The sequence below is a fragment of the Sturnira hondurensis genome, unplaced genomic scaffold (genome assembly GCF_014824575.4).
Source record: "Sturnira hondurensis isolate 20B ecotype Veracruz unplaced genomic scaffold, ASM1482457v3 Scaffold0014112, whole genome shotgun sequence".
NCBI lineage: Eukaryota > Metazoa > Chordata > Mammalia > Chiroptera > Phyllostomidae > Sturnira > Sturnira hondurensis.
The window spans coordinates 525,385-550,783 of NW_028086743.1; the positions used below are offsets into that span (position 1 = coordinate 525,385).

Genomic DNA, 25,399 nt, shown 5'->3' on the forward strand with positions numbered 1-25,399 from the left:
ATGATATCACTCAGATATGGACTCTAATGAGTAAACTCAACTAACAAGCAAATCAGAGAGATTCATAGATGGACGGCAGATGACAGCTAGTGGTGAGGGTGTTAGGGGTGGAGGGACTGAGTAAAAAGGAAAAAGAACTCATGGACATGGCCAATAGTGCAGTGATTGCTGGGGGGGAAGGAGGTGTAAGGGGACTAAATGGTAACGGGAAAAAATACAATAAAGAATAAAGAAAAAAGAGGAAAAAAGGAGTAAAAAGTGACTTTATACATGTTTAATGCCTAATTTTTCTTTTGTTGAACATTAAAATTATTTTATTAAAAGATATCCTCAATTCTGAGAAAAAATGGCGGCGGAGTAGGACGGAGCGACTGCAGTTCTCCTACACCTGGGGGAAAATCCTGGCAGATTTACAGAAGAACAGCACAATCAATTCTCCAACCAACAATTCCCCAGCATTTATGAAAATAAGAGACCAGAGATAGTGACGAACTAGACAGCTAGAGGTCCTAGGGGTCTCAGGGACGTGAGTAAGGACGGAGACGGCCAGACCGGCGGCAGCCATTAGCCGACGCATAAAGACCTCGGAGCCGCGGCTGCCGCAGGGGTTGGAGCCCAGAGGCTTCCTTCCGTCTGGGCCCAGCGACAGGGGCGTCTGACACGGAGAACTCATCGGGAGCCCGGCAACCCTGAGAAAAGTCAAGGGCAGCGGCAGCGGTGGCGGTGGCGGCGGGACAGCAGCCATTGGCTGGCGCATAAAGACCTTGGATCCTTGGCTGCCTCAGCGGCTTCCACCTGCACCCAGCCACAGGGGTGTCTGACACAGAGGACTCATTGGGACCCCGGCACCTGTGAGTAAAGACAAAAGTGGCAGCGGCAGGGCCGGCTGCCTTCAGGAGCCAGGCACCCCAGAGTAAAGTCAAAAGCAGCAGCGGGACAGCAGCCATTGGCTGGCGCATAAAGGCCTTGGAGCTGCTGCTGCCACAGCTTCCAGGGCCCAGAGGCCTCTGTCTATGGCCAGCTTCGGGGCGTCTGCCACAGAGGACTCAGTGGGAGTCCAGCAACTGTGAGTAAAGACAAAAGCAGCAGTGGCAGGACCGGCTGCCCTAGGCCAGCCCAAAATGCCTCAGAGCCGCCGCTGCCACTGTGTTAGGGGTGTAGAGGCTTCCGTCTTTTGCCAGTGCCATGGAGGACTCGTAGGGAGCCAAGCACCCAGTGGAACATTGGACTGGCTGCGGGGTCCCTGGAAGAGCTGGCTCCCTCCCTCACCATCTAGGCGGGGCTGGTGGCAGAGACCTGTCTGCCTAGATGTGCAGGGAGGGTGGCAAGGACAGGGGGCCATGTTCAGTTGCGATTTCTGTGGTCGCCAGCCTGCCAGCCCAGGATATTTGAGAGGAGCATTGTCCTAACCAGTCAGGTTGGAGATTGGGCTGGGCTGAGAGGCACGATTTCTGGAGAAGTTTTTACTGGAAAGTGGACTGAGGTGTTCTCCTGTGAAGGCAGCTTGACTTGCTTCTCACCCAGCCACAGGACAGTACCAGATCCCGTGGGATGAAGGCAGCCTGTCAGGTGGGTGGGCGCCCGCACCCCAGTCTAGTAGCCTGGCTGGTGGGCGGGTGTGCGCCTGGGCCTACAACCCAGTCCACAGAGGGGTCCCACCGAAACCGGAAAAACCAGATTGGAGACTTTGAAACCAACAAGGAAGGAGTTTTTGTTGTTGGGTTTTTTGTTTTGTTTTTGTTTTTTTTTTTACTTTTATTTTTAAACTTTTTACAGTAATCGTATATATTTTTTAATTTTATTGTTTCTCTGTCTTTCAGTACTCTGTTCCTCTCCTTTCTTTTTTCCCATTTTAGTCCTTCTTCCTTTCACCCCAAACTTATTGCTCTTTCCTCACTTCTCTTGCCCTGTTTTTGTGTGTTTGTTTGTTTGTTTGTTGCTTTCTATACCACTGTAAATACTTCACAATGCATCTCTCAGGTATTAGCCCACTTTACAGGTTCCTGAATTCTATTACTGTAGTGATTAACTCTACTTGCTCACACGCTATGTCTATTTACTATTCTTTACTCTCACCTTACTTCAAAATCTGACCACCCGCAACCTCACTGCTTTCTAGATACAACTCACAAGCCTTCCCTCCCCAACAAGAGACTTATCTTTGGTCTATCCTTTCCTAGAGGTGGTAAATTGGGTTTAAGATTATAGTTAACACTATATAGAGCCTAAAGATCTTCTATCTCTTCTCTGCCAGCTGTGACTGTAAATATCATAAAGTACTCTCCTGCTGTCATAAACCATTTTGCCTCCCCCTCCAGCTGATCACACACACACAAAGAAAGGAGTAGGTGGAAGCAGAGAACATCAAGATACCTGCAGGAGACTGTACCACTGAATTTCACAGGAATTCTACCACAGAAGTTCACACCATAAACCTAGGGAGTCAGAACAGATCAATTTAAGAAGCTGAAGCTAACAAGAAGAGTCTCATAAGCAATGGGAAGACAAAGAAACAATGCCCAAATGAAAGAAAAGGTGGAAGTCTCAGAAATAATGTTAGATGAAAGAGAGGCAAGTCAGCTATCAGATATTGAATTCAAAGCACTAGTTATCAGGAAATTCAAAGAGCTCACAATGAGCTACCAGAAACTAGAGGGGAGCTACCATGAGCTCTCCGCAAACTATATCAACATGAAAAAGGAAATAGAAACTATCACCAAAGGACAAGAGGAAATGAAGAATACAATTTCGGAACTGAAGAACACAGTAGAAGGAATGAAAAGCAGGATCGATGAGGCAGAAGATCGGATCAGTGAGTTGGAGGACACAGTAGAAAGAATCTCCCAGAAAGAGCAAGAAAGGGAAAAGAGGCTCAAAAAGAATGAAGATGGACTAAGAGAAATGCAAGATAATATGAAACGTAATAATATCCGAATAATAGGAATACCAGAAGGAGAAGAAGAAGAACAAGGGATAGAAAACCTATTTGAAAGAGTAATGATGGAAAATTTTCCTAATTTGATGAGAGAAAAAGTTACACGAATCCAGGAATCACAGAGAGTCCCATTCAAGAGGAACCCAAAGAGGCCCACTTCAAGACACATCATCATTAAAATGGAAAAATTTCAAGACAAAGAGAGAATCCTAAAGGCAGCAAGGGAGAAAAAGGAAGTAACATACAAGGGAGCCCCAATAAGGTTAGCTACTGACTTCTCAATGGAAACACTCCAAGCAAGAAGAGAATGGCAAGAAATATTTCAAGTAATGAGAACCAGAGGCCTACAACCAAGGCTACTTTACCCAGCAAGGCTCTCAATCAAGATAGAAGGCCAAATAAAGAGCTTCCAAGACAAAAGAAGTCTAAAAGAATATGCCTCCACCAAACCAGCTCTACAAGAAATACTAAAAGGGCTGCTTTAAGGAAAGGAAGGAAAAGAGAGAGACAGAGAGGAACTGTGGTACAAAAATGGCAATGAATAAGTCCCTATCAATAATAACCTTGAATGTAAATGGATTAAATGCTCCAATCAAAAGACATAGAATAGCTGAATGGATAAGAAAGCATGACCCACACATATGCTGCCTACAGGAGACCCACCTCAGGACAAAAGACCATCACAGACTAAAAGTGAAAGGCTGGAAACAAATTTTCCAAGCAAATGGACAAGAAAAAAAAGCCGGGGTAGCAATTCTAATATCAGACAAAATAGACTTCAAAAAAAGGGCCATAAAGAGAGACCCAGAAGGTCACTTCATATTGCTCAAGGGAAGAATCCAGCACGAAGACATTAACATCATAAATATATATGCACCCAACATAGGAGCACCCAAATATATAAGAAAAATCCTAGAAGACTTCAAGAAAGATATTGACAGCAACACAATTATAGTAGGGGATTTTAACACCCCACTGTCAAAAATGGACAGATCTTCCAAACAAAATATCAACAAAGATATAGCAGCATTAAACGACACTCTAGAAGAAATGGACTTGACTGATATATATAGAGCGCTTCATCCCAAAGAAGCTAAATACACATTCTTTTCAAATGCACATGGAACATTTTCAAAGATAGACCACATGATAGGACACAAAATGAGCCTCAACAAATTCAAGAAAATTGAAATCATACCAAGCATTTTCTCTGACCACAAGGGACTGAAATTAGAAACCAACCCCAAAGGAAAAAACCCAAAACACCCAAAATCATGGAGACTGAATGGTATGCTATTAAACAACGAATGGGTCAAGATTGAAATTAGGGAAGAAATCAAAAAGTTTCTGGAAACAAATGAAAATGAACTCACAACAACCCAAAACTTATGGGACACGGCCAAGGCAGTCCTGAGAGGGAAGTTCATAGCAATACAGGCTTACCTAAAGAAAATAGAAACATTTCAAACAAACAACCTAACCCGACGCCTGCAAGAACTCGAAGAACAACAACAAAGACAGCCCAGAGCAAGTACAAGGAAGGAAATAACCAAGATCAGAGCAGAATTAAATGACATAGAGACCAAAAGCACAATTATAAGGATCAATGAATCCAAGAGTTGGTTTTTTGAAAAGATAAACAAAATAGACAAGCCTTTAAGTAGGCTCATTAAGAAAAGAAGAGAGAGGACACAAATAAACACAATCAGAAATGAAAGAGGAGAGATTACAACTGATACCACAGAAATAGAAGGGATTGTAAGGAATTACTATGAAGAACTGTATGCCAAGAAATTTGAAAACCTAGGTGAAATGGACAAATTTCTAGAAAAATATAATCTTCCAAAACTCAATGAAGAAGAAGTAGAAAGCCTGAACAGACCAATAACAGCAAATGAAATTGAAGCAGTAATCAAAAAACTCCCATCACACAAAAGCCCCGGACCAGATGGTTTCACAGGAGAATTCTACAAAGCGTTTAAGGAAGAGCTAACCCCTATTCTTCACAGACTATTCCAAAAAATCCAAAATGATGGGAAACTCCCAAACTCTTTTTATGAAGCGAGCATTATCCTAATTCCAAAACCAGAGAGAGACACAACAAAGAAAGAAAATTACAGGCCAATATCACTGATGAACATAGATGCTAAAATCCTCAACAAAATATTGGCAAATCGCATCCAACAATACATCAAAAAGATCATACACCATGACCAAGTGGGATTCATCCCAGGGATGCAAGGATGGTTCAATATCCGCAAATCAGTAAATGTAATACACCACATAAACAAAAGCAAGGACAAAAACCACATGGTCATATCAATAGACGCGGAAAAAGCTTTTGATAAGGTACAACACCCATTTATGATAAAGGTACTCAGCAAAGTGGGAATAGAGGGAGCATTCCTCAATATAATAAAGGCCATATATGAAAGACCTACAGCCAACATCATACTGAATGGGCAAAAACTGAAAGCTTTTCCACTAAGATCAGGAACAAGACAAGGTTGTCCACTTTCACCACTTCTATTTAATATAGTATTGGAAGTTCTAGCCACAGCAATCAGACAAGAAAAGGAAATAAAAGGCATCCAAATCGGAAAGGAGGAAACAAAACTGTCACTGTTTGCAGATGACATGATAGTGTACATGGAAAATCCTATAGACTCTACCAAAAAACTGCTGGAACTAATAAATGAATTTGGCAAAACAGCGGGATACAAAGTCAATATCCAGAAATCAAAGGCATTTCTGTATACTAACAATGAATCAGCAGAAGCAGAAATCAAGAAAAAAATCCCATTCGATATAGCAAAAAGAAAAATAAAATATCTGGGAATAAATCTAACCAAGGAGGTTAAAGACCTGTATGCAGAAAATTACACAACACTGAAGACAGAAATCAAGGAAGACACAAACAAATGGAGACGTATACCGTGTTCATGGATTGGAAGAATTAACATCATCAAAATGTCCATACTACCCAAAGCAATTTACAGATTCAATGCAATACCTATTAAAGTACCAATGGCATATTTCACAGACATAGAACAAACACTTCAAAAATTTATATGGAACCATAAAAGACCCCGAATAGCAGCTGCAATGTTAAGAAAGAAGAACAAAGTAGGAGGGATCACAATACCTGATATCAAACTGTATTACAAGGCCACTGTAATCAAAACAGCCTGGTACTGGCATAAAAACAGGCACATAGACCAATGGAACAGAATAGAGAGCCCAGAAATAAACCCAAATCTCTACAGTCAATTAATATTCGACAAAGGGGGCAGTATCATAAAATGGGGTAAAGATAGCCTCTTCAACAAATGGTGTTGGGAGAACTGGACAGCTACATGCAAAAAAATGAAACTCGAGCACCAACTTACATCATACACCAAAATAAATTCAAGGTGGATAAAAGACTTAAATATAAGCCATGACACCATTAAAGTCCTAGAGGAGAACATTGGCAGGAAAATCTCAGATATTTCACGCAGCAACATTTTTACTGATATGTCCCCTAGAGCAAGGACTATAAAGGAAAGAATAAACAAATGGGATCTCATCAAAATAAAAAGCTTCTGCGCAGCTAAAGAAAACAGCATTAAAATAAAAAGACAACCAACTGTATGGGAAAACATATTTGCCAATGATACCTCAGACAAAGGTTTAATCTCCAAAATATACAAAGAACTCACACGACTTCACTCTAAGAAGACAACTAACCCAATTAAAAAATGGGGAAAGGACTTGAACAGACACTTCTGCAAGGAGGACATACAGAGGATCCAGAGACACATGAAAAGATGCTCAATATCACTAGCTATCAGAGAGATGCAAATTAAAACTACAATGAGATACCACTTTACACCGGTGAGAATGGCTATCATAAACAAAGCAATAAACAACAAATGTTGGAGAGGGTGTGGGGAAAAGGGGACTCTGGTCCACTGTTGGTGGGATTGCAGACTGGTACAACCATTATGGAAAACAGTATGGAATTTTCTCAGAAAACTAAAATTGGACTTGCCTTTTGACCCAGCAATTCCACTGCTGGGATTGTATCCTAAGAACCCTAAAACACCAATCCCAAAGAACCTATGCACCCCAATGTTCATAGCAGCACAATTTACAATAGCCAAGAGTTGGAAGCAACCTAGGTGCCCGTCAGTAAATGAATGGATCAAAAAACTATGGTACATATACACAATGGAATTTTATGCTGCAGAAAGAAAGAAGGAGCTCCTACCTTTTGCAACAACATGGATGGAACTGGAAAGCATTATGCTGAGTGAAATAAGCCAGGTGTTGAAGGACAAATACCATATGATCTCACCTCTAACAGGAAGCTAAACAACAAAACAAACAAGCAAGCAGAATATAACCAAAGAAACTGAAATAGAGAACAGGCTGACAGTGACCAGTGGGGAGAGGGGAGGGAATTTCAGGGGAAATAAGGGAGGGATTTAGAGGAGCCTATATAAAGGATACATGTACAACAACTGAGAAGGGTGGAAATGGGAGGGAGGGGGCAGGATGGGGGGTGGGATGGGATGGGAGTAATAGATAGAAAACTGTACTTGAAAAATAATTAAATAAAAAAAATTGGAAAAAATAAAATAAAATTATTTTATTACTTTATTAATAAATTTAATACTATGACCAGTGTCCTTGTACATAGATTTTGAATGTTTTAGTATTTTATTATGTTAGATGCTTTGAGAATTTCTAGGATAATAGGTTTGAATTTATTTGAACCTCTCCAATGCTGAAGTTGTTTTCAAAAAAACTTTTAAGAATGGAAACTCTGTATATGTCGTATTTTAGTATTTGATAATTTTATAAGTAAAAATACTACTTATTTTTAATTTAATAAACAATCAATTAATTTTACTTTATTTTTTTATTGTTGACACTATTATAAATGCCCTCATTTCCTTACCTTTGTCCACCTCCACCTAGCCCCTTCTTTCATACAGTTGCCTCCCCACACCCTTTTTCTCTGACAACTCTCAGTCTGTTCCATGTACACATGCTTCTGTCTCTATTTTTTTTTTAATTTTTAGAGAGAGGGGAAGGAGAGGAGAAAGAGAAGGAGAGACTCATCAATACATGGTTGTCTTTCATGCACCCCTCCCCCCAACTGGGGACCTGGCCCACAACCCCAGCATGTGCCCTGACTGGGAATCAAACCAGTGACCTTTTGGTTCACATCCCACACTCAATCAACTGAGCTACACCAGCCAGGGCTCTACCTCTAATTTGTTCACCAGTTTAGTTTGTACATTAGATTCCACATATAGGAGAGATCATAGGATATTTGTCTCTTTCTCGCTGGCTTATTTGACTTAACATAATCTATAGGTCTACCTAGGCTGTTGCAAAAAAAAAAAAGGATGAGTTTCTTGATTTTTACAGCCACATTGTATTCCATTGTGTAAATATACCACAGCTTTTTTATTCACTATCTCCTGATCAGTGCTTGGCTATTATACATAATGATGCTATGAATATAGGGGTGCTGTATTTTTTCAAATAAGTGGTTTTGGTTTTTTTCCTATGTGTTTCTAGAAGTGGAAGCACTGGGTAAAGGCAGTTCTGTTTTTAATTTTTGAGGAAACAACATATTGTTTCTCATAGTGGTTATACTGGCCTATATTCTCACCAGTATTGAATGAGAGGTTCCCTTTTCTCGACATCTTCGCCAGCACTTGTTTGTTGATTTATTGATGGTGGCCATTTTGACAGTGAGGTAATATCTCATTGTGATTTTAACTGATAGTAACCAAAGAGGAGGTGGGATGGAATAGTCGGGGAGAAAGCAGGAAGGGTTTTCAGGAACATGTATAAAGGACACATGGACAAAACCTAAGGGGGAAAGGATAAAGGGTGGGAAGTGGGGATGGCTAGGGTGGGGCGGAGTGGTGGGAAAATTGAAGACAAGTGTACTTGAACAAAAATGAAAAAATGTGAAAAAATGTGAAATAATTTTAAGATTTTTTTCTATTTCTGTGAAAAATACCATTTAAATTTTGATAAAGATTATATTGAATATGTAGATTTCTTTAGGTGGTATGAACATTTAAACAATATTAATTCTTTTAATCTTAAAAAATAATAATTTACATTTCTCTGAATATCATTTGCATTAAAAATAAATAATATTTATTTCAGCTAAATAGTTTAGCTAAAATTTTAGAATTTTCTGAGATTTTAGGATTTTTGTGGTTTTCTTTTAGGATTTTTATAGCTTCACAAATTACATTTAAGTACTTTATTTATTTTAAGCTTATTCTTGTATATGCTATAGTTTGGTTTGTCTAATTTTATTTTTTGCACATACTTATCCATTTGCCCTTAACCATTTATTGCAGAGGCAATGACATCTTACAGCTAAAAGAAGTAAAAAAAAAGAAAGAAAGAAAGAAAAGCCCAGAGTAAATAGAAGGAAGAAAATAAGGAAGATAAGAGGAGAAATAAATTATATAGAGACAAAAGGAACTATATAAAAGATGAGTGAAACCAAAAGTGAGTTCGTTGAAAAGTCGAACAAGATTGACTAACCTTTAACTTGATTAATCAAGAAAAAAAAAAAGAGAGGACCCAAATAAATAAAATCAGAAATGAAAGAAAGTAACAACTGTTATCACAGAAATACAAAGAATTGTAAAACATACTATGAATAGCTCAACTATATGCCAACAAATTGGACAATTGTGTAAAATAGGTTAGTTAAAAGAAGGATACAATCTTCCAAAACTGAATCAGAAAGGATCAGAAAACTTGAATGGACCAATTATGGCTAATGAAATTAAAAGTGATCAACAAACACTCAGCAAACAAAAGCCTGGACCAGGTAGCTTCATATGTGAATCATGAAACATTGAAAAAAAAACAAAAAACCTAACACCTTTCTTTCTCAACCTATTACAAAAAAATCAGAGGCAGGGAAGACTCCTAAGCTCATTTTACAAGTCCAGCATTATACTGATTTCAAAACCAGATAAAAACACTAAAAAGAAAAAAAATTTAGGCCAATAACTTTGATAAACAAAGATGCAAAAATCCTCAACAAAATATAAGCAAACTAAATTTAACAATACATTATAAAGATCATACACCATCATCAAGTGGGATTTATTCCAGGGATAGAAGACTGGTACATCATTTGCAATAAAAAAAATGTGACTCATCACATAAACAAAATGAAAGATAAAAATCATACAATATCAATAGATGCAGAAAAAGAAGTCAGTAAAATCTAGCACCCACTTATGATAAAAACTCACAGCAAAGTAAGAATAGAGGAATCATACTTCAACATAATAAAGACCATACATGACCAACCCTCAACCAACATCACACTCAATGGACAAAAAATACTATTGTTTTTCTAAAGATTGGGAACAAGATAGGGATGCCTTCTTTCACCTCTCTTGTTCAACACAATATTGGAAGTCCTTGCCACAGCTCAGACAAGAAAAAGACATAAATGACATTCAAACTGGAAAGGAGGAAGTAAAAATGTCATTATTTGCAGGTGACATGATATTGTACATAGAGAACCCTAAAGACTTCATGAAAAAGCTACTAGATCCAATAAATGAATTCAGCCAAGTAGCAGAATACAAAATTAATATTAAAAAATCAGCGACATTGCTATATACCAATAATGGATTATTATAAAGAGAAATTAAGAAATCAATCCCATTTACTACAGCAACAACAACAACAAAAAATAAGGTACCTAAAAATAAATTTAACCAAAGAGGTAAAAGACCTGTACTTGAAAAAGTATAGTACACTGAAGAAATTGAGAAAGATACAAGCAAGTGGAAGTGTATACTATGTTCATGGATTAGAAGAATTAACATCATTAAAATGACCATACTACTCAAAATAATCTATAGATTCAATGTAATTGCTATCCAAATACCAATGGCATATTTCACAGGTAAAGAACAAATATTCCAAAAATATATTTGGAACAAAAATAGACCCCAAATAACCTCAGCAATCTTGAGGAAGAAGAACAAAGTTGGAAGTATCACAATACCTGATATTAAAATATTCTACAAAGCCATTATAATCAAAACAGCCTCGCACTGGCATAAGAACAGGCATATATACCAATGGAACAGAACAGAGAGCAAAGAAATAAACACACCCCTTTATAGACAATTAATATTTGATAGAAGAGGCAAGACCTTACAATGGAGAATAATACTATTTTTTTTACTTTTTTTATTCTCTAAGGTTAATCATATTTCAACTTCATTAGTTACTTACATTTTGTTTCTGAAAATTGCCCTAAATTTATTAACTTGTAATTGCCATTTTTAATGACCCTTAGCATCGTTTTCAAAGGCTGATGTTATTTCTTCGTCTTTAGACTTTACCATTTGAAAGTAGCACATTACATAAAATGTTCTGTAAAATATTTCTGTTTGGCCCTAACTTTTTCTATTTCAGATGTTTTTTATAGTTCTCCAATTCATCATTGTGCGCTCACAATTGTGTATTATTTAATTTTCTAACAAAGTCAAAATTTTTAAATGACTGACTTCATATTGTTGTAAGATCCTACCTGTGGTCAAAAGCTTACTACAAAATAGATCCAGCCTATTTTTTGTTTATATCTTATGAAATATAGATTTTATTGTATTGTCATTATATTACCAAGCTGGCTAGCCTTATGTTTATTTTTCTTTTAGCTTGTCCAATAGCTCCCACATCCCACATCTTTGCTGACTTTAATTTCATTCTCTACATTATCTTTTTATTTCTAATTCAAACATTTAAAATGCCACATTTTTTTCATACAAATTTAGCTTATCCTCATCATGGGTTTCTGGGAATCACCATTACTAAATTTGTTCTCATAAGACATTTACCATGTTCTGTCTCCTATAAAGTTGTCTAAGTTACTATGTAGATATATAGAAAATATATAGATAATCAGCTCTTTAAAGACTGGGTCTGTCTCTTCCTCCACATGGTACTGTGGGGATTTGTACACAATAGTCTTTAATATATATATATATATATATATATATATATATATATATATGTATGTATGTATATATATATATATATATATATAATGTATATATAAATATATTTATATTTATTTAAGTTTGTATTTGTTTATTTTAGAGAGAGGGTAAGGGGAGAAAGAGAGAGACAGAAACATCAAGATGTGTGAGAAACATTGATCAATTGGTTGCCTTTCTTAGGTCCCCAAATGAAGAACTGGCCGGCAACCCAGGCACATGCCCTTACCTGGAATCTAACAAATGGCCCTTTGGTTAGTAGGATGATGCCCAACCCACTGAGCCAAACTAGTCGGGGTACAGTCTTTCTTTATATTTTTTCAATTTAATTATACCTCCATGTTTGTTAGTAAAATTCAGTTATTAATATACTGCAAAAATTATATCCTTCATCAAATAGTTTCAAAACTTCTTCTGGTTTTTTGTATCTGTTTTTCACAGTAAGCTTTTCAGTTATTACTACTCTGGCTTAAGCATATTTATACATATTCTTTAGGGTGATTTATTTTTAAGCTTGTGAATAGTATGGACACATGCACTTTGTGTCACATTGTGCTCTGGGTAACAACACCTCAAAAATAGTTAATTTTGAAGAAAACACCTCTGAATTTTGGACTACTAGTAGTATATTTTTAGAGAAACTTAATGTTATTGTTTTATTTTTAATTAAAAAATTGTTGTTGTTCAAATACAGTTATCCCCATTTCCCCACCACCACTCTCCCTTGCCCCTCTCACCCCCACCTCCCACCCTCAATTTTAGCCACCTTTGGCTTTGTGCATGGGTTCTTTATACATGTACTTGATTATCTTTCCCCTTCTTTTCAACTTTATATGAAAGTAAGGAAGAATGTTAACAATGTCAATGATCTTTGCAGACTTACTTTAATACACTGATGTAGAAAAATCCATAACAAACATTTCAAATGTAAATGACTATTCCTATAGTATTAAAGGGTGAAGTACAAGAATTTTATGGTCTGAAATAATTTATATGGCAGTTTATATTTTTATAGATTTATATATATTAAAGCTTAATAAATGCGTATTATTTTTATCCATATACCTTTTTTTACCTTTAGCATAGTTTATTTGGTAGGCAGTGTTTTTAATTTGCATTTTGCAAAGAAGGGAACCATTTTTGAGCAGGTAAAATAATTCACCAAAATTCTCAGAAAACAGAATATTGAAATTGAGTTATGTAATTTTTAATACCTTGTTATTGAAAGTATGGCCCATTGACTAGAAGATTTGGCATCACACTGTTGAAAAAGCAGCTCCCCACTTCAGATCTATTGATTGTGATTTACATTTTAACAAGATGTCCAACCACGTGATTCCTTTGCATATTAAAGTTTGAGAAGAACTGATTAAATGTCTTGTCACACTTTTAATGTTTTAAAATGTAGTTTTTATTATTAATCATGTATATTGTGGTCGACAAATGAGGGGACAAACATAGTTTGCTACACATAGTTCTCAAGTAGAGGGAGCACACCATGGCATGTAGGAGTCACTCAGGAAAGCACCAAGGTCAGTCAAGAGGCACAGGGAGTGAGAGGAAATGTGGGCAATAACATTTATTGTGGTTTCCCTGGAAAAGGCAGGGCAAGGCAGGATAAGCAGTATTAGGACTGACTAATTTGAATATGTCAGTGGACATCATGGTAGAGAGGTTATAGATTTAGAAGCTTTCTATACTTGCCTGGTATCTGTCCCTGGGCTGATTAGGGCAGGAGAATAGTGGCCTGGATTATAAGAACCCTTAAAAGCAGTAGTGGGGGTATGGGTTCTGTATTGGTTAGTGTGTATTTGAATTGGTTCGCCCTGGGAAGGGCAGTCTCTTCAGGTTCAGCAAAGCCCCAACATGTCAAAGCATCAGAAAAAAGGACAATAAAATGCATAATGAATACATTATCACAGAGTAAAATCTTATCATAATGTAATAAGTAGAATCCAAAAGTCTTCATCATGTAAAATATGAAGATGCAGTATACTGCAAGGTTAGTGGAAGGATTAAGTGAGTTTCCTTAGCTAGCTCCTGGAGTTTCCAGGGGTCTTTCTGGGCAGATTAAATCCATTCAGGCACTGGTTATAGATAGGAACTACCTGTAGTTAATATTCTTTGGTGTATTTCTTTATGAATGGAGATTATTTTGATTGCTCTGAGTAGCAAGAACATCTATGGGTGCACTAGCAACTCCAGAAATAACCCCATGAGTAAGTATCTGACTCAATACCAGAATGTAGGCACAGATAATACTTTGGGCAGAGGACTTGCCCTCATTTACCTGGTTTTTGCTTCCTCACCTCCCCCACTTCAATCCCACCATTCCTCCTCCCCAATATAAAAATGAGAAGAACTTATGTCACTCCTGTTTAAAGATGTTGAAGAAGAATAGAAGATAATTAATTGCCAATTTAATTTAATAAACTCTAATGAGGTTACGAGGGACTCTAGTGATAATTGGTACCAGCTAAAAAAAAAAAAATAACAATGTCATCCACTTACTCAGGACCTACTTTTATGCTAGGTAATATGCAGATGCTAGCATATTTAATCTTAATATACAAGTATAATTGAAGATAAAGGAGATTTAGTATTTGACCAAAGTTACATGTTGAAGAGTTAGTATTAAATACCATGTCCATATGATTGAAAGCCTATGCATTCTCTTATAGGCACATCTTCAGTGTCACAAAGTGGATGACAATGATTAAACAATTTATGTATTGTAAGAACTTTTCCATCCTCATTAAAGTAAAGTCTGATCTCTCTGTTCATCAATTCCTTGTGATAGCATCAGTAAAAGATAGAACAATTTCCTAATTTTTCTGAAATGGCCAGGGTTCAACATTTCTAGGTCATTGTACTTTCCTTTTGTCATACTATAACAGGGAGCAGTCAGGAGGGGGGCCCTAAAAAAGGATTTGGAATGGGGTCCAGAACTCAAGGTGCCCAGGAAATATTAAGATGTCCTCACCACCCCACCCCCAGGGGGAAGGGACAAATGTAGCAGGGCCATTGAAAGCTGTTTTGCATAGCAATAGTTTCACAGTTAACCTCTGAAATATCTATAACCTTTAACTGGTTTCATAGATATGTTAAATAGCTGTGGCCATGCTTTGAGCCAGGGAGAAGGGAGTGACTTCTACCCAGGATGTAACTGGGGGCTGGTCCCCTTAGTTAAAGTGCCTATGTGAGAGTTTGGAGTTGATTGGCTCCACACCATGGGACCACACTAGCCCAGACTCACTATGGCAGCCCAGTAAAGCTGGGAGAGTATGGGAGTCCTGGCAGGTGTAACTATAATAGGAGGAGTCAGAAATGGGGCTGCAAAGTCCTATAATAGGAGGAGTCAGAAATGGGGCTGCAAAGGAGGACTGGCATGGGGATTTAAACACAGACGCAAGAGCCATTAGAGAGAGAGCCATGCGGTTTGGGCGGAGTTAGGACTCCTTCTTGCCCAGGTGACAGAGAGAGCCATGCGGTTTTGCCAGAGTGGGGATCTCTGCAGCCATGTGAAGGAGTGCCACTCAGCTTTGCCAGAATGGGGACCCCTGCAGCCAGGTGAAGAAGAAAGCCACACACTTTTGGTCAGAGTGCTTGTTACAGGAAACAACTCAGCCGCTTTCAGGTGTACAGAGTAGAACTTTATTTTACATGTGCAGACCCAGAGGAGTCAGTCTCCAAATTCTGGGCCCCTATCAGTGGGGAACAATTGTTTATATAGGGTTAGGGGTGGTCTGCCACTCAGACCATTACTTCTGGTGCAAAAGCAAGAAAGCAGAACTGCTGATAGGAGTTAATCTTAATTTCTTTGTTCTTACTCCTCAGTTACTTAGTTACTTGCTCTCCCTAATCTTGTTGACTCAGCTTCAAGACCCCTTCCTGGGCAGGCCATTAGCCATTACATTTATCTTATTGATTCACCCGATAGCTCCTCTCCTGGACAGGCCACTAAATTCCCCTCTTTTGATGCTTTACAGTGCTGTTGACTGCTTCACTCTATGGTTATCCTTGTGCATCAGGGAGCTGCTGTAATTTCTGATAATGGTATCACTGGAGGGAAAAAATGGCAGTTGCCCTGCATGTAACTGTTGCTTCTAAGTTGTAAACTATGGTCTGCAGGACACAGGGGCTGAAGCTTAAACCTAAGAAGATAATAGTTAGGGGTCCTAGAAAGGGAAGTAGCCACTGGAGCCAGGCTTGAGGATTTATTCCTCAATTTCTCTAGTTCTAACTTTCTGTTTCTTTGGTGCAGTGGTTTATATTCTCTCTGATTTCTTTAACTTCTTAGCTATGATCCCTGACTGATTTACATAGTAGCAACATTCCTCTTCTAGAAACATACAAGTCCCCCCTTTCCCTGGATTCAGAGCATTAATGAGGTTTTTTTTTTCTCACCCTTTTTTCCCTCCTGTGATTTACTATCAGGGAGGGGTTCTGAGACCCCTCTTTCCTCCTGGAATTATATAAAGGACAATGGATAAAGGTCTCATCTTTTTGTAACTACTTCTGGCTGGACATGGATGTTGTCCTACCTACCCTTGGATCAGGGGTACCCTGTAAGAGAAGGGAGGGTGCTGCACGGAGGGAATCCTTCCTACAAGGGGAAGGTCCTTACAGGGTCCTGGTCAGTTGGCTGTCACCAGGAAGTTGCAGGCTTGGTGTCCAAAGGCTGGCATTACTGGACCACTGGCTTTCTGGTCAGGTCATATTCTGGAGGTGACAGATTAAGCAAGAAATTGGAAGTGTAATTAAATCATAACCACTAAATGACAAAGGCAGAGATTTCAGTAAAGAATGGCTTATCTAGTGGAAGGTGTACAAGACATGCTACACCTATCCAAGACTCTTGTGGCCCACTATACTTTACTCTGTCTGAGGGGAATACATTAGGATTTCCCTCCTTTTAGATATCTGAGCCCCTTCTGTCCAAACTATCAAGACAGAAAAGGGAAAATCAGTTCTAAAGTGAAGCCCACAGACCGTCCCTTTATCAACCAAGCTATTTAGTTCAATCAAACCGTTGAGTCTCAGGGGGTGATGACAAAGATGGGCTCCTTAAGTGAGGCCTATATTGCAACCAATCACTCATAGGCATAGGCATACACCCTATGAAAACAGAAGAACACACAGGTTAATTTACACAACAATCTCTAAACCAGTCTTTGTGCCTGTGAGACTCTCTTTTGGGAAGACATTCCACTACAAGATCCTTCCTGCAATGACATTTACAGTGGCAATTTGACAGGTCCTTTGCACCTGTAAATTGTACATCTTTAGTGATATCTCAAAACTGGTTTCAACTCTTAAATGAAAACAAACTTTCAAGACAGTTAGCTGCGCTGTTCTGATGTTCAATACTGAGCATAGTGATTTTCCTTGAACCACAGTTTTTCTCCTTAAGATCCCCCTTACTTTTATTATAGGGACTACTTTGGGTCCCACTTTTGATTTTGACTGTTCATTTGCATAAACACACCAAGAGCAGCCTGGATCATTTATGATCCTGAAGTCCACTTTGCTGGAACTCACACAGGGAACCTTCAGATTGACTTCTCAGTCCGCCCCTCGGGGCACAGAAGCAGAGCCACACATCTGCCATCTGGCTTCACCTGTACCAGTTGTATCATTCAAATCCTAGAGCCTCTGTAGTACCTACAGATTTCTTTTTAGCCATCTTTCAGGAAAGCAACCTTCATTCCTTCCCTGGAAAACTGGCATGAACTGTGCAACCAACCAAAGTACCAGGCTTTTTTCGTGGGCTTTCACTAGCTTCACAGGTCAATTCCAGTTCCTCTGGGCTGTCTGGTGATGACCAGAACCCATACATGCCTCCTTCAGGCATAACATTCCAGTCAAAGTCTTGGTTAACAAAACCACTACTAATGACTGGTCTTATTGCTTTTGTGCAAAGAAACCTTACGTCATCATTCATTCCCTTGGAGTGCCAGATTCTGGAGGGATCAGGTAGGGAGAAAAACACAAAGCGTGATGGAAAATCCCTTTCCTTCTGATATCCACTAAGATTGCATCTCCGTGCCTTATACCTTGTATTACTAACCCCACATAATTCCTTTCCCAAACTTTCACAACTCCTACAATCTTTTACACGCTGTCTTCTATCTGTACAGCTTTCTACAGACCTTCTGCAACATCCAAAAACCTTCTACATCCTTTCACATACTTTCTTTATTTACACATCTTATACTTTCCTTTGTTGACTTTCTTATGGAGTATGAAGTTTCAACCTTTTCTGGAATCCTCAATTTTCTTTCTCAGAGCAGATACAGAACAAAATCTGAAACAAAAGAGTTCTGGAACAATACACAGGTAGAGGCATTCTCTTGCACCAATGTGTCCACTGGTGCCTCACAGAGATATGCTCCTTTAGGCCCGGTCTCATGGCAGAGACATGCTGCTTTGCCTCAGGCCAGAACCCAGGAAGGGTCATCAGCCCCAAATGACCCTTCCTGGGTTCCGGGTGGCAAAAGCATTCTCCCCAACTGGCTACAGTGACTCTCACAAGGTCTTACAATTCAGGTTTCTGGTCAGAAACAAAACAACATGTGAGAAATTTGCTCTTTTCCCATGAAACCAGAAAACAAGTAGTTGAGGTTTCCTTTACTGTAGGTTTAAAACTTTTATATCCTTTATATACATATCTCTAGTCATCTAGATTTACCTATTATTCTCTTTTATTCTTGATTCTTTTTCCATGAGTGAAGGACTATACTTAAACTCAGCAATTAAACTCAGTATGTGGGAGCCAAAAGACCCTAGAACTATAGGTATCTTCTACTAAAAATCCCTAGATTCACAGGGACATCTTGTAGCTTTCTGATGCTTAGACATTGCAAACACCCTATAAATCAGATGGTCACTCTTGCACCTCAGTTCATGACCTTCAAAACTAGAGCGATTCCTATCAGAACGTTACACAGAGAACCTGACTGCTGCAGTGTCCACACAGCAGCGGCATACAGCTCATAATCTGAAAAGAAGCCTTAGCCAGTTCCAAGAGGTTGGCACCCATGAATGCTTTGTCCTCCATGGTGGGGCACTCATGTGGCTTATCCATTTTACCTAAAATGGCAGCACCCCAACTTTGGTTCTGCCCACCTATGAAGGTCCCAGGACTCTGGTTTCAGGAACCCTGGAAGCCCCCAAGGCCCCTTCCACCTGAGGGTGTGGGGGGTACCACAAAGCCACCCTCCACCCACTGGGGGTGGTTCACTGAGGCTGCAGTCACCAGTGGAGGCGGGGCGGAGGTCCCGCCCACCTGTGAAGGTGGAGGCCCCGTGGATCCGTTTTGGGCACTCAAGGAAGCCCCTGCCAAGCCCTGGTTCTGCGGGTGAGCAGAGCCCACACGCAGAGGCTGTGAATCTGTGGTGGAGATTTCTCCCACCTGCAGGGCAGGAGAAGCTGTAGTGGGTCTCATCTCCCATAAGGCAGCGTCACCACCAGAGTTCCCGCTCTCTGGGGTCCCCTATTGTCTATTCTGAGGATGAGAGGAGGTCTCCCAGAGACTAACTCATACAGGGTATAGCCTGAAGGGTGAGGGGCATTCTTAACTCTAAGTAGTGCCAGCGGTAGCAAGTCAGTCCAAGGCAGTTCAGTTTCCTGGTGGAACTTAGCTAGAGTTCCCTTGAGAGTCCGGTTCACACATTCTATTTTTCCCGAGCTCTGGGGTCAGTCTGCAGTGTGCAATTTCCATGTGATATGGAGGAGCCTTGCTGCCTCCTGTATTATGTTTGAGACGGAAGCCGGACCGTTGTCACTCCCAATAGTCAGGGGCAATCCGTACCTTGGTATGATTTCCCTCATGAGGGCCCGAGTGACTTCTCCGCTTTTCTCAGTCCTGGTGGGGAAGGCTTCTATCTGCCCAGAAAAGGTGCAGATGATGACTAAGAGGTAATTATACCCCTGACTGGGTCTGACTTCAGTAAAGTCCACTTGCAAGTCCTCATCCGGCTCCCTCCCTGAGTGCTGTATTCCTGGCTTTATCCCTGGGTGCATTGTTCTGGGCACATGTAACACACTGCATCGCCGCAGAGGCGCAGAGCACAGCCCGGTTAGGGAAGTAAAAGGACCCTTAAAACCTTTTAACAGGTTTTCTAGGGACGTCTTGCCCATATGAGTGAGGCTGTGGCACTGCCTCACTAGATTGCTGGCTTGCCCCTGGGGAATATATATTTTCCCATCTGGCACCTTCCAGTTCTCCTCAGCAGTTTCCTGTCCTCCAGCTTGTGCCCACTCTGTTTCAATTTGTGCCCCTTCTTTAATGACACCCTGTACCCTGTCTTGGTTAGCAGTTCAAACAGCTGGCAAGGGCCCTCCCAGCACCAGTCTCGGGCTGGTGCGGCTGAAAGAAGGTCATCTACACACCGCAGTAACACTGGGTCAGTCTCCTTCTCAGTAAATGATTTTAGATCTCTGGCCAGGGCCTCACCGAGGGGAGTGGGAGTTTCTGAAGCCCTGTGGCAGTCTGGTCTGGGTCTAAGCCAGCTAGGCCAAGGACTGTAGGTGCCTGTAACCCTGGTCTTTGTTGCCTGCCAGTGGTTTTTTTTTTAATTTTTTTCCTTTTTCCTTTTGGGGCACTCTCTTTTCTGGTACCCTTTCTCTTTGCAGTAGGCACACTGGTCTCATTCCATGCTCCGGTGTGCCGGTATATTCCCTTTCTTAGGCAATCTGGTAGCTCCCCTGCTCCAGGGAGGTATCTGGTTTCCCAAAGGACCCACTGCCAGGGCCACCAGCAGAGGCCCAGGAGGTCTTCAGAGCTCACTCTTAGCTCAATCAAGGGGGCTTGGCTGGGGTATCGCTGCTCCTCTCCTTGATGACCTGTTTAGCAGGACCAGGCACAGGGGGCCATGTGGGCCTTGGTCACCTCCCATCCCACCACCCGGGGTGGGGCGGGGGCAGGTCACTCCCTGCCTCCTCGCTGGGTGACTGCTCTGTCATACTGGGGCATATTTTAGAGAGGCCGACCCCTTTGATCAGGGTGTCTACTCTGCCCTTAGAGACTGGCAGGAGCCGGAATCTAGGTCACAGAGAGGTTCTTTGCTTCCCCAGGTCTGGCTGAGAGTTTCCAGAGCTCATAGGGGAGGCAGATCATACGCGGCTCTTCCTCTGACTCTCCTTTGAAAATGGCGTGGGAGGAGGTGACGTGTTTCTCTTGACTGGGCGACTAAAACACTGGATTGCCCCATTTTTCACCTACCGCTAGCCCTTCCTACTGTCTTAGGCTTCTGACCTGCAAACTGACGGCATGTCCTGTGTTGGGAACAAGAAAAATAGTCTCAGCCCCAAGGAGCCTGCGTCCCTAGCAAACATCCTGTAAGTTGATTGCCATCTGTTTAGTTTCAAAATTTTCCTCTCAGTTGAGACAGATCCCACCCTGTTCCCGCCCACAGGCTCTGTAAGCCAATAGCTAACCGCCACATCTGCTTTTGTGCAAAGCTTGCTTGCTTGCCTCTATATAAGGACTTAGCTGTAAGCGCTGGGTGTGACTCTCATTTGCAGCCCTTGTGGGCACTGTGTCGCTGGACACTTTGAGAGTTCACCCCTGCGCAGGTTAAACTTGGCCAATAAAGTAACATCTTTGGAACCCTGAAAGTCTCCGACACTTGTTCTCGTGGTTGGTGGATTCAACATTTGGAGGCCCCAGCGAGATTTCCCTCAGTGGAACTTCCCATCGGAGACTGGACGGCAGCCCGGGTTGAATAAGTATTTGGTGGGGATCCCCTTTTGGTTTTGGGTGCTCTAGAGCGAATAATCCTGAGGTGGTAGGTGGGACGCCACCTGTGACCCACTCAGGAACTTTCAGAGGCAGGACGCCGCACTCTGAAATTTGGTTTTGGTAATTTGAATTGTGACTGGTTACATTAGGTTTCCCTTCCCCCCTGCGCCGCGCTGCGCTGTGTTTGGTCTGTTTGTGTGTTGGGCGCGTCTCATGGTCCGTGTGTTTGTGGAACTGTGTTATTTGTTTGAATGTTTGTCTGTGTGTTTGTAAAAGTGATTGTGCTTGTAGCTCCGCAGGTAAGAAAAAAAAAAACCTACGGAGCAGGAGTGACACCCCCCCTTGCTGGAGGGACGAGAGACACCGCCAACTTTGTCTCTCCGGGAAGTGCCACTGGTGTGGGATGCTCCCCCCCCCACCCCCAGGGTGCAGCCAGGCCACATCCGGGGCCAAAGCCCCGCTGCCGCAGCGCCCGCCGCCTCACCTCCTCCGTGTGTCCGCGGCGTGGGCCGATCCGGCCGTGCATCAGTCCGGGAGCTGGCAGCCCGCCCTCCCTGAGGGAGGGCAGTGAGTCCAAGGCTTCTTGGATGAAAACCTCGTCTGGTTCCTCCCATCCCTAGCCCCGTGGAAGCCGCGGCGACAAGGCAAGTCCGCCCGGGGCGGCCCCACCCCTGGCCTCCACCGGTGACTTATGTAATTAGAAACATCGGAGCCCCTGGATGGGGCTGGGGGCAGCTGCGGGAAAGCCCAATGCCTGTGTGTTATTTTCGGAACTCTGTGATTTAAGTTTTGTTCTGTATCTGTATCTGAAAGGGAAGAGAAAGCCACTAGCAAGCACCTACAGCCCTCAGCCTAGCTGGCTTAGACCCAGACCAGACTGCCACAGAGCTTCAGAAACTCCCACTGCCCTCGGAGAGGCTCTGGCTAGAGATAAAAAATCATTCACTGAGAAGGAGACTGGATGACCTTGGACAGCTTTGTTGCCGCTGGCACTGCTTAGAATTAGGAATGCCCCTAATTCTTCAGGAGACCTCCTCCCATCCTCAGAATAGATAAAAGGGGGAGATGTGGCTGGAGGCCTGTTTAGACAAGCCCAGATAAGTCAGAGAGGCTGGGTTCATTTGCTGAGCCACTAAGATAAGGAGGGGTGAGCAACTAAGTAACTACGGAGTAAGAACAAAAGAACATTACCCTATCAGCAGCCCTGCTTTCTTGCTTCTGTAAATCTGCTTAGCTGTGTGCCGCTGCTGTGTGGACCCTGCAGCAGTCAAATTCTCTGTGTAACTGGTTTTAATAAGAATAGCTCTAGTTTTGAAGGTCATGAACTGAAGTCCAAGGCTGACCATCTGATTTATAGGGTGTTTGCAAGGTCTAAGCTTCAGAAAGGTAAAAGATGTCCCTGTGAATCTAGGGACTTTAAGCTGACTGATACTGAGTTTAGGTACAGTCCCTCCCAGTATGGGAAAGGAACAAGAATTAAAAGAGAATGATGAGTAAATCTAAATGAGTAGAAATATGTATAAAGAATGTGAAAGCTTTAAACCTGGAGTAAAGGAAACCTCACCTACTTGTTTTCTGATCTGCTGGGAAGAGAGCAAATTTCTCACATGTATTCTGTTTCTGATCAGAAACCTGTATTGTAAGACTTAGAAAAGGTCATCTGTAGCCGGTTGGGGAGAGTGCCTTTGCCACCCAGGACCCAGGAAGGGTCATTTGGGGCTGATAAGTATATCAGCCTGAGGCAAAGCAGCATGTCTCTGCCGTGAGACCAGATTGGAAGAGAGCAAGTCTCTACCATTAGTTCTGTTTCTGATCAGAAACCCTGTGTACCTGAAGACCTAGTGGAGGTCACTGTAGCCAGTTGGGGAGAGTGCCTTTGCCACCCAGGACCCAGGAAGGGTCATTTGGGGCTGATAAGTGATTCAGCCTGAGGCAAAAGAGCATGTCTCTGCCAAGAGACCGGGCCTGAAGGAGCATGTCTCTGCGAGGCACCAGTGGACGCATTGGTGCAAGAGAATGCCTCTACCTGTGTATTGTTCCCAAACTCTGTGTTCCGAATTTTGCTCTGTATCTGCTCTGAAAAGGAAATTGAGGATTCCAGAAAAGGTTAAAACTTCATACTCTGTAAGAAAGTGAATAAGGAAAAGGATTTTCCATTATGCTTTGTATTTTTCTCCCTACCTGATCCCTCCAGAATTTGGCACTCTGAAGGAATGAATGATTACATAAGGTTTCTTTGCATAAAACCAATAAGACCGGTCATTAACAGTGGTTTTGTTAACCAACACTTTGACTAGAATGTCATGCCTGTAGGAGGCATGTATGGGTTCTGGTCATCACCAGAAGGCCCTGAGGAACTAGGATTGACTTGTGAAGCTAGCGAAAGCCCACGAGAAAAGCCTGGTACTTGGTTGGTTGTGGGGTTCATGCCAGTCTTTCCGGGGAAGGAACGAAGGTTGTCTTCCTGAAAGATGGCTAAAAGGAACCTGTAGGCACAATGGAGGCTCAAGGATTTGAGTGAAACGACTGGTACAGGCGAAGCCAGATGGCAGATGTGTGGCTCTGCTTCTGTGCCCTGAGGGGCGGACTGAGAAGTCAATCTAAGGGTTCCCTGTGTGAGTTCCAGCAAAGCGGACTTAAGGATCATAAGTGATCCAGATTGCTCTTTGTGTGTTTATGCAAACGAACAGGCAAAATCAAAAGCAGGACCCAAAGTAGTCCCTGTAATAACAGTGAGGGTGATCTTAAGGAGAAAAATTATAATTCAAGGAAAATCACAATGCTCAGTACTAGACATCAGAATGGCACAGCTAAATGTCTTGAAAGTTTTTAATTAAAGAGTTGAAACCAGGTTTGTAATGTCACTGACGATGTACAATTTACAGGTTCGAAGGACCTTGCAATGGAATGTCTTCCCAAAAGTCAGTCTCACAGGCGCAGAGAGTGGTTTGGGGATTGTTGTGTGAATTAACCTGTGTGTTCTTCTGTTTTCATAGGGTGTATGCCTATGACCTGCCTATGCCTATGAGTGATTGGTTGCGATATAGGCCTCATTTAAGGAGCCCATCTTCCTCATCGCCCCCGCTAAGACTCAACGGTTTGGCTAAACTAAGTAGTTGGGTTGGTGAAGGGCTGGGGCAGTCTGTGGGCTTCAATTTAGAACTGATTTTCCCTTTTCTGTCTTGATGGCTTGGACAGAAAGGGCTCAGAAATCTGAAAGGAGGGAAATTTCAATGTATTCCCCTCAGCCCGAGTGAAGTATAGTGAGCCACAAGAGTCTTGGATAGGTGTAGCATGCCTTGTACACCTTCCACTAGATAAGCCATTCTTTACTGAAGTCCCTGCCTTTGTTATTTAATAGTTATAATTTAATTGTACTTCCAATTTCTTGCCTAATCTGTACCCTCCAGAATATGACCTGACCAGAAAGCCAATATAGTCCAGTAATGCCAGCCTTTGGACACCAAGCCTGCGACTTCCTGGTGACAGTCAACTGACCAGGACCCTGTAAGATCCTTCCCCTTGCAGGAAGGACTCCCTCCATGCTGCACCCCCCTCCTCCTCTTTCAGGGCACCACTGACCCAAGGGTAGGTAGGACGACGCCCATGTCCAGCCTGAAGTAGTTATAAGAAGATGAGACCTTCGTCCATTGTCCTTTATAT

The 25,399-nt window shown here is 41.6% G+C and overlaps 1 long non-coding RNA gene across 1 annotated transcript; it reads left to right on the plus strand.

The window, feature by feature from the left end:
- The first annotated feature begins 1,138 nt into the window (after positions 1–1,138).
- Positions 1,139–24,959, plus strand: LOC118998440 (uncharacterized). The gene is made up of 4 exons (XR_005068862.1): positions 1,139–1,148; positions 5,202–5,206; positions 14,855–14,860; positions 24,622–24,959. It is a non-coding gene; the product is annotated as an uncharacterized LOC118998440 (long non-coding RNA).
- Positions 24,960–25,399: the final 440 nt, after the last annotated feature.